The sequence below is a fragment of the Centruroides sculpturatus genome, unplaced genomic scaffold (genome assembly GCF_000671375.1).
Source record: "Centruroides sculpturatus isolate CEXI.00-Female unplaced genomic scaffold, Cexi_2.0 scaffold1725, whole genome shotgun sequence".
In the NCBI taxonomy this organism is placed as follows: Eukaryota; Metazoa; Arthropoda; class Arachnida; order Scorpiones; family Buthidae; genus Centruroides; species Centruroides sculpturatus.
In genome coordinates, this window is record NW_019385914.1 from 73,769 (window position 1) to 88,615 (window position 14,847).

The window sequence follows — 14,847 nt, forward strand, 5'->3', positions numbered from 1 at the left end:
CTCATCCACCATATTTGCCAGATATTGCTCCCAGTGATTATTGTCTTTTTCGTAGTTTGTAGAATTTTTTAAAAGGAAAAACTTTTGAGGATGAGAACAATGTAAAAAAGGCTATTTCTGAATGTTTTGATTCAAAACCGAAATCATTTTACAAAGATGGAATTAAAAAGCTACCATCAAGATGGCAAGAAATTGTACAAAATAATGGTGAATACATTATAGATTGAAATAAAATTTAATTAAAATTTTTTGTTGCTTTTTTTGTAGATAAAAATGCGCACGAACTTATGGACTGACCTGATATATATATAATCGAGACGGGTTGATGATGGTAATCAGCACAGAGCCCAAACGGTTAAGAGTTGAAAGTTGAAATTTGATACACAGTTAGGGTATGTCACAAGAATGTACACTAAGAAGGGATTTTGCAAAATTTCCGGAAGGACAGGATTAAGGCTTCAACAATGGAAGTGTTAACAATGGAGAACAAGAGAAAGCAACGTGCAAGGTTTACAGGCGCTGGATGAAAAAAGAAAATAAGAGAAGCATCACAAAAATTTTTTAAAAATCCCAATGCTAATAAAGAAGCTGTAAAGAGGCATTTTGATAGGAATCATAAAGCTCATAAAGAAGCTGCAAAAAAACATGCAAGCAATAAACGTGCAGTGAAGACCTTACAGTGAAAAAACAAGGAACGTTCTGCTTTTCAATACCAAGCTAATATTGATTATGTTGATGATAAGAATGTGACTGTAGGAGAGATGAATAAAATATGCAAATTTGCAGTGCCAAAAAATTTAATGATGAGACCCCTGGTATGTGTTGTGCTAATGGATAGATTATGTTGCCCAGATTGAAAGAAGAACCTGAGCCTTTAAGTAATCTTTCTTACAAAATAAATGAATCAAGTGGCAAAGAACTGCAAAAGGAATCAATGAATTTTCTAAAAATACAGGAAAGTATAATGGATGTTTCCAAATGACTTCATTCAGCAGTAAGGAAGTAAGAAAAGGGAATTATATGCCAACTTTTAAGGTCCAAGGACAAATATATCATAGGATTGGCAGTCTTTTGCCATCAGAAGATCAACAACCTGCATTTCTTCAAATATATTTTGTAGGCAATGATAAAGAGGTGAATATTAGGTGTAATAATTCCACAAGAGTGGATAAAAGATTAGTTTCTCAAATACAAAAGGCTCTTTGTGAGCATAATTCATATGTGAAAGAGTTTAAGGCAGCTATTGAACGATATTCAACAAGAGAAAAATTTCAAATTATAATTAATCCTGATAAACGACCTGCTGGTGAACACAAGACAATTTAATGCACCAACTGCAGATAAAGTGGCCTTAGTGATTGTTAGATAATCTGTGAAAATGAATAAGATTTGCAGGAAATTGAACATATTTTTATACCCATCTAAAAATTTTCAGTGCTTGTGAATCTTTATCTTTATCCCAGATGGTGGCATTGCCCTGGCGACCAACATCTCAACTAGTACTTGTATCCCCTCGAAACAAATTGACTCGGCCAGTTGACCTACCAACAGACGTGTTTTCCAAACCTATGTGAGAAAGAAGAAATGTCTACGTTATACGATTTACCATGCACCGAGGAAGAATCTATATAGTTTTTTCAAGAGAAAGGTATTTTACCTAGTGCTCGAATATGCAAAAATGGGCATGAAATGAAATTAAGTATGTCTAAAGACATTTGGAGATGCACCATTAGTAGCTGTGATGTAATGATAAGCATCCGTTCCAATAATTGGTTAAGCGGATCATGGATACCATTTTTAACGGCGGTACGATTTATTTACCATTGGACGGAGGAAGTTACGTCTATAAAGTGGAGTCGAAAACATCTAAATATTTGCAACAAAATCGACTATAGACTGGAATAGTTTTTTGAGGGAGGTATGTTTTCTACATTTGTTGAAACAATTGAACAGGCGGTCCCGGAAAAATCGTGGAAATCGACGAAACGCTTTTCACAAGGCAAAAAAGCAACACTGGAAGGGTTCTTTCACAACAGACATATTTAAAAAAAAGCACGGAGAGGTAATGGTAGGTAATACTATTTACAAAAAATAAAGACCATTTACAAAAAATATTATATATTTTTGAGTCTATCTTTTAATCTTTTAACTACCACAGAGGAGAGTTACAATGGTTTTTGAAGTATAAATTCTTCAAAATTTAAAATTTTATTAAATACCACTATTATTCTTTCAGGAACAACAAGTCCAAAGACATTACGAAGTAGGTAATAGTCTTAGTAAGTGAAAAATATATAAATTTTTGTTAAATACTTCTATTCATCTTTCTTACAGGAATGGAAAAAGGAAATGAAAAAATATATCGTATACAGTGTTGTGACCATTGTAACCTTATCCGCAACATTTCTTGGAGTTAATAACTTTTCATCAGCAGACAGAATAAGAGCAATCTTGATGCCTTTTTATAATATGTCGTTTTGGCTAATGCTAAATTTAAATTACTAAATTAATGATATTATTAAAAATTATTGAAAATTATTAACAGCTACGAATTTAATGGCTGCATTCACGAATTTTAAGTTCGGTGTTTGGAACTAATTCTACTTAATCCACGTAGGATTAATGCCGAACTGTAAAGTCAATTTTAATAAACACTGTTTATAAAAATTAAGCTAATACAATACGTATTACTCTTACTTTGTATATGAGTTTTGTGAGCCTGTTCAGTATTAATAAATACATGTTTATCAATACTTAAAACGAATCAAAAATTATATTCAAGATGTCGTATATGTTATATATTTTTTCATACTGTAGCTAATATAAAGAAATAATAAAAGTGTTGTCATCGAAAGGAAAATTTCTGTAACTTAGACGTGGCTCAGTATCCATTTAATAATAACTACATGTTTACTAATTTAGCATTTAACGTCAAAAGATTTTTTATACAACTGAGATTAAATATAAATTGGATAATTGTTAATAATAAATTTATCGAATTTTCACAATCTAGCTGCCCAAGATATAAAAATACACTAAGTTTCATATATTCTGTGATTGTAAGGAAACAAAAAATTAATTCAAAAAACTGATATGTACAGTACATATTATCAGGTTGTCCTAATGAAAGAGCTATGTATGAAGTGTTTGAAAGAGCAAAAATAGATACAATCTGTAAGTTATATAATCATGCACAGGAATTTTTAAAAAATGAAAATATTTAAAAACTGAAGTAAATAAAATATGTATAATGAGGTATAATTTATGTCCTAGAAAAAACTACTAAACAATAACATAATGTTCCAAAAAAACAATATATTGCTTGTAAAGTTAAAACAATGAGATATTGTTTGCAGAAAAATTATGTATAAATAGGAATTTTTGCAATATATGTTTAAAAAATTGTAAACAAAGCAGGAAGTACATGTTAAAAAATATAAACATATAAAGGAATTACTTTTGGTTAATTAATAATAAGTGGAATTAAATCACCTCCTTTGTAACAGGCGAAAGCCTTTTATGATTAATAAAGATTGGATTGGATATTCATTATTGTTTTTCTTATTTATATATAGGTTTTTTAAATTTTTATTACTATATTTTTTTTAACTCATCGTACCATGCAATCAAACCATGCAATGTCATCATTTATATGTCAAAAATCCAATCAGATTATGTAAAGTACATTTATGCACAGGTGATAAGTGTCTTTATTTAGCTTAGTTTGCTTGTATGTTGAGTGTGTTTAGCAAGTATTTGTTTTTTCAAGAGAATTTATTAATATTGATAAAAAATGATTTTACATTATGGGAGCTGCCCAACGACGAAGAAGAAACAAGAACAATTCATTTCAACAAAAAAAAATTTTGCATAAAATCTGCACAAAAAAAATCACCAAACGATTTTGTATTTTTTTCATCAGATACTCCGAAATGGAGATGCACATCATGAAAATAAAGGTATTAGAACCAATAATTGGTTTGTAGGTTCACGTATTTCCTTTTTGAATGCCATTCGTTTCATATATTTATTAGTGTTGCAACGAATAGTATATTCAGCCAAACTTTTCGGCTTGATTAACGCATGTACGAAAATTGGCGCACAAACCGCATTATGGCAAGGACCCTGCTCTCTATTGCCCGCGGTCACTACGCTTCGCCAATCATATTAATTCTTGACAGTTGTAGCGGAGAGACAAGAGCGTCATGGCAGTATGTGATAAACGATTATATCAAATGTGGATAACAATGAAATGACCTACACATGTAAATAATGGAAAAAGAACAGAGAAGGACTGCAAAAATGTCAAAATAAATATGAAATTGAGTTGATAACATAATCAAACAAGTTGAGGCAGCATATTGGCGTGAAAGTTGCGGCCGTCAATGCCAAACAATTGTTGTCACAGACTTCGGAAAGCTAAATGCTTGTAATGAAAGTCACTTAGCGTGCACGGGCGAAAGCCTGGGGCCGTTCGGGCTACCAAGCTGTCTCGAATCTGTGAAATCATAACTATGACTTATACCAACGTCCTGTCTGTCTCTTTTCTCCATCACCACCAGGATATGAGTCACGTAATTGTAAAATGGGAAATCTGCGACGGAAAAGTGACAAATCGAAAGTATCATAAGCGTGTATTATGATGTATGCATAGGCATACATGGACTAGAGCGATAGAGGAAAGAGAAAGAAGAGCAAAGACAAGCGCTTAAAAAGAAGGCTAGGCAGGGTCAGACCCTCAGATGTGTGACGATTCTCGAACAAATAGGTGTGTACGTGAGCTGATCTTTGTAATTATAAACTGTGAATACAAGTGACTATTATTATTATTTTTTTTTTTATTTTGTGCATGTTATATCAATGTTATAAATAAATATAAACAAACAACACCAACCCAATAACATTAAATCTAAATACAAAAATGATTAATTTACTGTGTTTTTGTTATTTCTTACTCCCGTTTTAAGTATTCAGTATTCGGCCAAATAGTAATTAAATATTCGGTATTCGGCTGAATACCGAATAGTAACCGAATATTCGTTACATCACTAATATTTATGGTCATTGGAATTAACATCTTGTGATTTCTGTCAAACGCAACTAGGACTTAAGTAACCAAGTACGACAGTTGATTGAAACAATTATATGCATGAGGTATGTACTCATTCTCTAATAAATCCTTCTAATATAAACATTGGTGGTGTAAATAAAATTGTAGAAATTGATCAAACTATGTATATGCGCAGAAAGCTAAATGTAGGCCACATTTTTCATCAGCAGTGGGTATTTGGTGGTATATGTAGGGAATCAAAAAAATAAGTAAAACAAAACCTTTAACACTGTTCCTAGCAATTTAATCACTAAGTACAAATGTTTTCGGGCATTTTGAATGGCCTTCCTCAGGTACAATAAGATCGGTTGGAACGTCGGTTAGCAGATATTCAAACGCTGTCACTGTTTACAAAGGTTTCTTCTTACTAGTGATGTCATTGTTGATAATGAAGTTTAGATGATAATGAAGTTTAGATGATATTGACGTCATTGACGTCATTGACATCGTCAAAATTAACAATGTCGATATCATCATCTCCATCAGGATTAAGTGGTAAGCGACCGTTTAGGGCCCAAAGGAGCCCCAAGATCTTTAAAATGCTACTGAAAAAGGGGATTGCAAAAATGCTGAAGATATAGATAGTCCAGAAAGATGCTTCAATATAGACATTAAAGTAATAAATGATATAGCTTTATGGCCAACAAAATTAACAGATGCTCTTATATTGACCATATTCTTAAAAACAAACCAAAAAGTATTAGGAATATAAGATCAGTGTTTAAAGACAGAGATGAAGTGTATTACAAAAGACTTTCTTATGATTATTTTTACAGAAAGAAATCAAATAAAATTATGGAGAAGAGAGAATAGCTGATAATTTCAGAAAGAAGCAAAAGTGTTTACTGCTACCCTTGCAAACTATTCTCAACATCAAAGTCTAAAATAATAACTGATTTGCAAAATTGGAGATTAATTACAGTTATTTTATCAGACCACAAAGTTTCAAAAGAACACATATCAGCCATGTGTACTACATATAATAGATTAAAAACGCATTTAATCAACTTTTTTTACGAAACAAATTATACAAAAAAGTAATATTTATAGATACTTGGAATTCAGGAATGTAAAAGTATTGAAAGTGTAATTATACAGTCACACTTTTATCTTAGAGGAATCCAATTTGATTGTGATCAAACTCAAATTTGTTTAAGTTGTCTGAGGAAACTAAACATACAAGATTAAAATTAATATACTAACAACTCACTAAATAAGAACAACAATGTCGAGACGACACAACACCATAGGAGGATTCGAGAATAAACGATGACTCTATTTCTTCATTCCATGTTTTTGTCACCGGGGGATGAAGAAAACAGATCGTTCATCATTACATAGGGATGTGTTGCTGAAGTTTTTTGAGTCAAAGAATTTGAAGAAAAAACAGAACAATGTCGATTTATTTTTAATCAAATGCAGAATCCACATGTTAAAGCTTATTTATTACTTTTTAAATTTATATTACCTATATTCAATGAGTTTAATGCCTTCTTCCAATCTGAAAAGTCTTTAATATCTCATCTTTACATAGAAAGTGTTTGTTTTATTAAATTATTAGCCTCTAATTTTATCGAAACAAAAGTATTATCGGCTTATGATGATAATATTGAAACTTTTTATGTATGTAATCAACATAATCTATTGCTATGGAAAAAATTAATGTTGGGGTAACCACAAGAGCACTGATTAATGATTTATGTAATACTGACAATGAGTTATTTATTTTGAAATGTCTGAAGTTTTACCAAAAAGCAATGAGTGAAGCATTTAAAAGAGTTCCAATTAAACCATTTTTTATAAAAATTTACATTTTTGAATAAAAACAATATTTTTAAATGTCAATAAAGTATGCAATTTAAAACCAATTACTGAAATTATGAAAATTGACATTAATGTCAACACACTTGAAAATTAATACAAAAAAATTAAATTACTTTAAATAGTAAGTTTAAATAATTAAACGAGGCTGACAAACAGTTGTGGGAAGACGAAAGCGACACCAATTGAGGTCTGTTTTAAAAACTCTTTTTTTTTTTTCGTTTTTCTATTTTTGTTATATATGCATTATAATTATATTATTGTGCATGTTGTTAACAATTCAATTATTTATTGTTAATTGCTTTTAACACAACTATTATGTGTAAAACTTTTCTTGTATTGTGTCAATAATTTTGTTTTGTAATAAAGCCTTTCATTTACGAACGATTGGGAACACTGACCAGAATCAGACTACCTGCTATGTAAAGGCTGCTATACACCATGGGTTAATCCTTTGAGGCTGCCTGTCCTTGAGGAACTTCCGAATTTCCTATCGCCCAAAAACGAAGAAAACCTCTCAGCAGAGGGTGGGGCAGCTTGCCCCGGGCACCACTGGCAGAGGGGAGCCTAATGGTTTCCAAGAATAACAAAATTTGTTTCTGGGGGGAGGGGGTGCCAATATAGTGTCGCGGCCCGGGTGCAGTTATGTTCGCTACGCCATTGTGTTTAATATTACGCCACTGATGTTTATAGGCAACAAATTCTATTAAAACTCGCGGGAAAAAAGTATGCATAGAAGTCTATGGTGTAAATAGTAGTAGTAGTGGTTTGGGTAGCACTGATCACGAAATTAATTTTTCATACGAATAATTCTTTAATGGAATTATTTCAGATCACAAAATTAATTTTTCAAGAGAAATCTTGGGCTATAGATTCTGTTAAAAAGCATCAATTATCAGCGAAAGACAATGGCAAGTCGATTTTACTACCAAAAAAATTCAAGGAAAAAATTTTATAGATAAATATATATTAATAATTGTCAACCACATCTGATATTAGTACAAATTGTAAACATTATTATCGCAAATTAATTTTATAATTTAATAATTAAAAAGAATTTATTAAACTTTGTCTTATTTTAAGTTGTCATGTTTTAATTTACTTGGATATTAAAACAATAAATTTTTTAAAATGTAAAAGAAAATGATATAGAGTATCAAGATGTTTTATGAAAATGGAAGAAATGAATTGAGAAGTTTTCTAAATATTAAAATTATTTATAATTTTAATTTACTCAAGAAATTTTTGATCCGAAAATAATTTATAACCTGAAAAATTAATTTATTAGGTTATAAATAATAAAAGTTAATAAGGTTATAGAAAATAATTCTTCCAAACATTCACGAGACATTGTTCTCACACACGTTTAGGTCGGCCTGCGCAGTCTGACACTGCGCCAGGAAAATCAAATGGTTTTTCAATTCTACTCAGGTGGTCGGTACAGGTCGCCGAAGCTGTTAAATTGTCCCCCATAAACTACCAAGAATTATAAAGGTCAGGCATGCATGATTACTCCTTTGAGAATTAACCTAAAGAATATGGCCGATTCTACTCGGGTGGTCGGTACAGTTCGCCGAAACTGTTAAATTTTCCCCCCACACATCCAGGAACGACTCAAAATCAGGCATGCATGGCTACTCCTTTGAGGATTAACCCATGGTGTATAGCAGCCTTAACACAAGATTCCCACATCAAGCACTCGTGATGCATATTATAAAAACTTTGTATATTCCTCTTTTACATGATTTATTATTTAATACTGAAAGACAAATTGTACAAGTTTAAAACTCCAATATTCTATTTGATACACCCCGTATAATCAAAAATTATATACAGGATGCATCAGTACAGTGGTTACAAACTTTCAGGAGAGAGAGTACATCTACACGATGGGAAATCACATAGCAATGCATGGTCGAAAACGCTTTCCTGGCGCGGTAGTGACGACACAAAACACAAGAAAGGAAGGACACAAACAGGGTGAGAAAACATGTTTATTATTCTTAGTACAGCAAAAATCAAAGAATGTGTTCAAAATTACGATCCCAGGCCATGATGTAGGCCTATCTATTGCATACACCAGCCAAAGACGTTCCAGCATTTTTGCTGTACTAAGAATAATAAACATATTTTCTCACCCTATTTGTGTCCTTCCTTTCTTGTGTTGTCACTACCTCGCCAGGAAAGTGTTTCCGACCATGCATTACTATGCGATTTCCTATCATCTAAGAATACTCTATTTCTCCTGAAAGTTTGTAACTGCTGTCAGTAGTGTAGCGTAGGGGGGGGCAGCCCGTCCTGGGAGGTACTTTTTAGGGGGCGGCAAAATTTGACGACAAATAATAATAATATCTTGTAAGAATTTGAACCATTTTATTTCATATTTTCGTCCACCTACAATTTGGACCGATTGAAATGAGCACGTAATAGTGGGAATCCAACTCATCGTCCGGGTACATCGCACGCAACCTGTTGACCTTTTCTTTTTTGCTTGTACGATTAATTCATACCCATACACCTCCAATATCCAATAGGGCTAAGTCATCTACATTACTTGCATTACTCCTAACCAAGTCTCCCTAGTCGCTAACTGTAACTGATTTAGAACCAGCATGCACTGCAAATTATTCTTCATTGCAAAATGATATACACATGCGTCAGGAACTTCTGTTCGAACAAACTTCACCTGCCGTCCGGGTCGGCGATTTTAAAAAGGTGGCAACACTAGCACGGAATTTTTCATTACTTATCTGTGACGAAACAAATTTTAGTCTTTTAAATTGAGATACCTAAATAAGGGGGCGGCGAAATTTTCCTCCACCCCGGGCGGCTGACACCCACGCTACGCCACTGACTGCTGTACTGATACATCCTATATAGGTAAGACTCTAGTTACGATTACGAGTCGCAACCCACTCATTGAGCTTGAATCTTACCTTGGTTAATGTTCAGGGTCGTAGACCATCATGGCGGCTCTTCCTGTTTTAGCCTCGAAACCGGACCACTTTGGAGACGATGTGTCACGTGACGACGCGAGCGAACGGCGGCGGCTGCTGCGTCGCGATAAACGGGGAAAACCGACGCGCGGGTTAACGTCTATATACGTAGACTCATGGCGGCTCATCTCTGATTCCGCAAAAAGAAAAGGAAACAGTGGGGACGCACGTTCTAACCTAACCTAACCTATTCTGATAAATTATCATAATTATTACCAATTATATTATTAGAATAGGTTAGGTTAGGTTAGGTTAGAACGTGCGTCCCCACTGTTTGCTTTTGTTTGCTGGAATCAGCGCCGGCGCTGCCGCGGCGCAACAGCCGCCGCCGCTCGCTCGCGTCGTCACGTGACACGTCGTCTCCAAAGCGGTCCGGTTTCGAGGCTAAAATAGGAAGAGCCGCCATGATGGTCTACGACCCTGGACATTGACCCTTACCTTTAAATACATATTTAAAGCTAAATCAATAAAATCAATAAATTAACAAATGAAGGAGAAATTGAACAAAGCATTTACCTTAAGGCCACTTAAACTGAAGAAGCAGGTGTAATATCATCAAATTCGGCAGAAACATACTCAAAATGAAGTCCTTACACGCTAAAATTAACCTTCTTTACCTTTTATCAACACTATACTCAGAACGTCGCGAAATTTGTCTCCACGCGCGCTTTCTACCGTCATCGTTATAACGTACAGTGTTGCCAATTCGTAAGAAACTCAGATAATTAAATTTTAAAATTTCGGAAGATTTCATTAATAATTCGAAAGATTCACGAGAACTTTTTTTAAATAGCGTTAATATAAAATTATATTATAAAATGTTTTATTATAATTACTTGCCATATTCGATAATCATCTAACGTGCAACAAAATTACGTCAGATCGCTGCACGTTAGAACTCAAATCAAACTTTATGATGGATTCGCCAACTAGAATAAAACTTACTAATTTTGAACACTATTTTTCCGTTATATATTATATTCATATAATTTATTATATTCATTAAATTTGTCATTATAAGCTTTGCTTGTTTAGCGATTTCCGGGTACAGGAACACAGCTTGCGGCCGGATGGCCGAGCGGTCAAAATAGTAGCTTACCGCTCTGGGGGACCCGGGTTCGAATCCGAACGGGTCGCTAAACCCCAGGAATTATTCGGAGGGTGGTCCGACCGGATATGTCGGACTCCGTCCCTTATCACCCGACCGCCCCCTGACCGAACTCGAATGGGCTGGCTAAAAAAGTGCCCACAGGGCGGAAAGACTTACAATTGAGAATTGAGCTTGCATGAGTTTCGGTATATGTCCAATTACACCTATTAGTAAATTGTGTAATAGAAAATTTATACGTCATTGGAATATATAGAGACAGTAGCTGCTGATCCTGAAACAAATAATGAAGCATTTCTAGGGAAATCCAATAAAAAAATTGTGCATGGATTCTTAACGAAAATCATTGGGGTGGTGCAATAGAATTTTCTATTTTCAGTCTTACTATAGTTCATCATGAAAAAATTACAAATTTAATTAAACAGTAACTCACCAAAATGGCGACATAATCTTGTAACGGTGTCACGATGTCTCGATTGCGCTTGCGCTTAACATTTTGAATTTCATTGGCTCAAGTTTCTTTCGCGTTAAAATAACGGTTTTTCTTATTCGATAATCGATTGTCAGACAATCGGATCGTTTCGTTCGCACAGAACTGCATCACGTGACTTAATGAGAATACAAAATTTCGATACGTTTTAATGTAATTTTGTATTTTTTGTAAAGTATTTGTCTTAAAAAGACAAATATAGAAAACACGTAATGACATCAATTAAAGTCAAGTTTTCCAAAATTTGAAAAAACGGCAACTCTAACGTAAACAAGCATTGCTGCCAGATGAAGTTACATATCGTGTGGCAACACTTCTCCGTATATGTAATTTGAAATTTGACTTTAATAAAATTACTTACAAAATGTAATGATTTTTAAGTAGCTTTTCATAAATAAAACTTGAAAATATAATAACATTTTTATCTTGTTATAATTATATTACTCATTATTAATAACTAAAATCTTAAGCATAACAAATTATGTAAATTATAAGTTTCATATACGGGCCATGCTAGTGGACGCGTGGTTAGTTTTTTGAGCTTGTCAGAAGGCGGAGATAAGCGTCGGTCTACAGTTCTGGGGTACCAGGAATCAAATTCGGATGGATCTAAAGCCCACAGAATTTTTTTCGAAAATAGGCTTATAATTAATTGAGCCAACCAATGGTCGAGTGGTTAAAATAGTAAACCGCGAGGTTTCCGAATTGTGCACTCAAGTCAGAACAGAGAGAAATGGATTCGTATATGGGTATACAAACACAGAGACAAACGGTTACAAACCAAATCGTTTCGATTTATTTATATTAAAAAGCTTACAGAAACTAGCGCTCTTGATGTTCTCTGCAGGAGAAGAGAAAGTCTGTTGAATCTTTTGTTTTACTTTCAGAAAAGAGAGTCCTGAGAAAAGGATCTATTTAGGAGAGAAAGGTCCTTCCGTTGTTTTAGCGGGACGATGTTGACGACGGACCAGAGGTGAGGTAACGAACAGAGAGAGAATCAAGAATGAAATTGAGAATGCAGCCAAGTAAGATTCGGCACGGAGAGAAATTGAAGGGAGAAACACTCTTGTCATTGAAATTCGGGGTTTTTATTACAGTCGACCCCCCTATAATTACGGTCCCTATAGTTACGATTCCTATAAAACTACGAAAAAATTGCTACCGGTATCCGTAAAAAATAGTAAAAGTTCCCTATAAACACCTCAAACGTCATCGGGAAGCCGAACTACTTTCCCGCCGTCCGTAGCGCCACGCTACGGAGAGATTTCTATCGTCTGGACAGTATTATATAAATTATATATAAATTAGGTACTGTACATATAATTATATATTNAACCGTCGATGGTTACATAGTTATACGCTGGAAGAGGAGATCGGATCGGAGGTCCGGATAGCGTAACTGGCAACGCATCTGCACGGTAAGCAGGAGTTGTGGGTTCGAGTCCCGCTCCGGGCCGATTTTTTCTCCCAGCGGTTCTAAATTATTTAAATTAATTAATTAATTTATAATTATTAATATTAATAAGAGATGGCGCCTAACGCTTACCTCTAGTTTCAAATTAATTACGTAATTTATTTAGTAATTAGCCTTAAAACTAGCCCGATGGATTTACGGCATATGTTTGGTGATTAGAATTACACCATTTAAAATAAAAGAACAAATATATCGAATTCAACGGAAATAATTTAAAATCTAAGCGGTGTTCTAAAGGGAACACTCATAGATAAAAAATAAATTAATTAACAATTATAAATAAAAATAACAATATTAAACCATCTTCTTACCGAATTACTGGAATAGATCACACACAATCAAGGATTTTTAAACACCAGTAAGACAAATTTTCATGAAAACAAACGTTTTCGACCGTTCCCACGGTCTGCATCAGGTTTTTTTTTTAACCAGCAAAATTCCAAAATAGAATGCGTACAACGAACATATTTGAAAATTATTTTTAAGAATTTCAAACAACACCCAATGTATTATGTAAAAATAACAATAAAATATAATCAAAATTAATATAAACAGAAATAATTGAAGGACCAAGTCCAGGTTATATTTCTTATAAGGACTTCCATGCCGTAGGCAAGATATTCGCATCCCTATAGTTAGTACTAAATAATTTCTGGTTGGCTTTAAAAATTTCCAACATTTCTAAGAACCTAATAGTTAGGGGTTTTAGCCGGTCTAATGATTCTGGCCGCATGCCACTTTATTCCTATATCTCGTTCGGCGGCATAAGCCGCTAAGGCGGTAGAGTTGAAATGCTTTTTTCTGTATATTTATGGTATGTTCCTAGATTCTTTTTTCGAGGTACATTACATCTGGTAGCTCCCATATATATCAGATACTTGTCAATCGAATCGTGTAAACACCATAAGAGCTATTATGGCTGATACGATCCTTGTCGTTACGTAAGATTCCAAATACCGCCGGATTACGGTTATATACAATGTTTACATCGCATGTTTACAACGCATGTTTACATCGGCTATTCCTTTGTGTATTCGTCCTAATATGGGAAAATAATGTAACGCAATTCTCCTCTTAGATGTCAGTTGGGAAGACGCAGCTCTTGTGTTTCTAAAAGCGCTAATTAATTAATTAGCGCTTTTAGAAAGTTACAGTTCTAAATTTACATATTAGAACTGTAGATTTCCTACATGTTGTTCGGCAATTCTTTCAATATAATCAAGTTCAATGTAATTGACCATTATATTAGAGCAACAGGTGTAGGCCCGTCGCATTAATTAAGGACCTGAATGCTGAGAGCTGTACGGATGGTGGATCGCAGGAATTGCGCAATATGAAAATAGGTTGTTACGTGGGTTTACGTTACAAATTAGTTTGAATTCCCCCGTCTTTACAGCTGATAGATAGGCCTATGTCCAAAAAATGGACCGAAGTGTCACTTTCTCGCTCCAAAGCTAATAAGAACACCATAAGGATTGTCGTTTAGTTTGTTTTGAAACAGATTTGGGTCCGGTTTATTGCTCTATAAAATAAAAATATCATCGACATATCTAGCGTAAACCACATTTTGGTGTAGAAACATTGATGGAATTTCTTTTTCCAATCTGCGAACGACAAGTTTACAAAGGATCCCGGACGTGGGGCTGTCTATGAAAACACCTCTTCCCCCACATAAATGGAGTTATTAAATAAGAAAAAGGAAATTGTAACAGCAAATGGGCCAGTTCCAGAATGTGTTTGCGATATTTGTGGGCGTGTTCCACGTTGGCTAGTAGGAAGTCCCTAAGAGCGCAGAAACGCGGTGATAGTTTAATAAACGGGTAGATAAACTGGAAGTCCTTTATTATC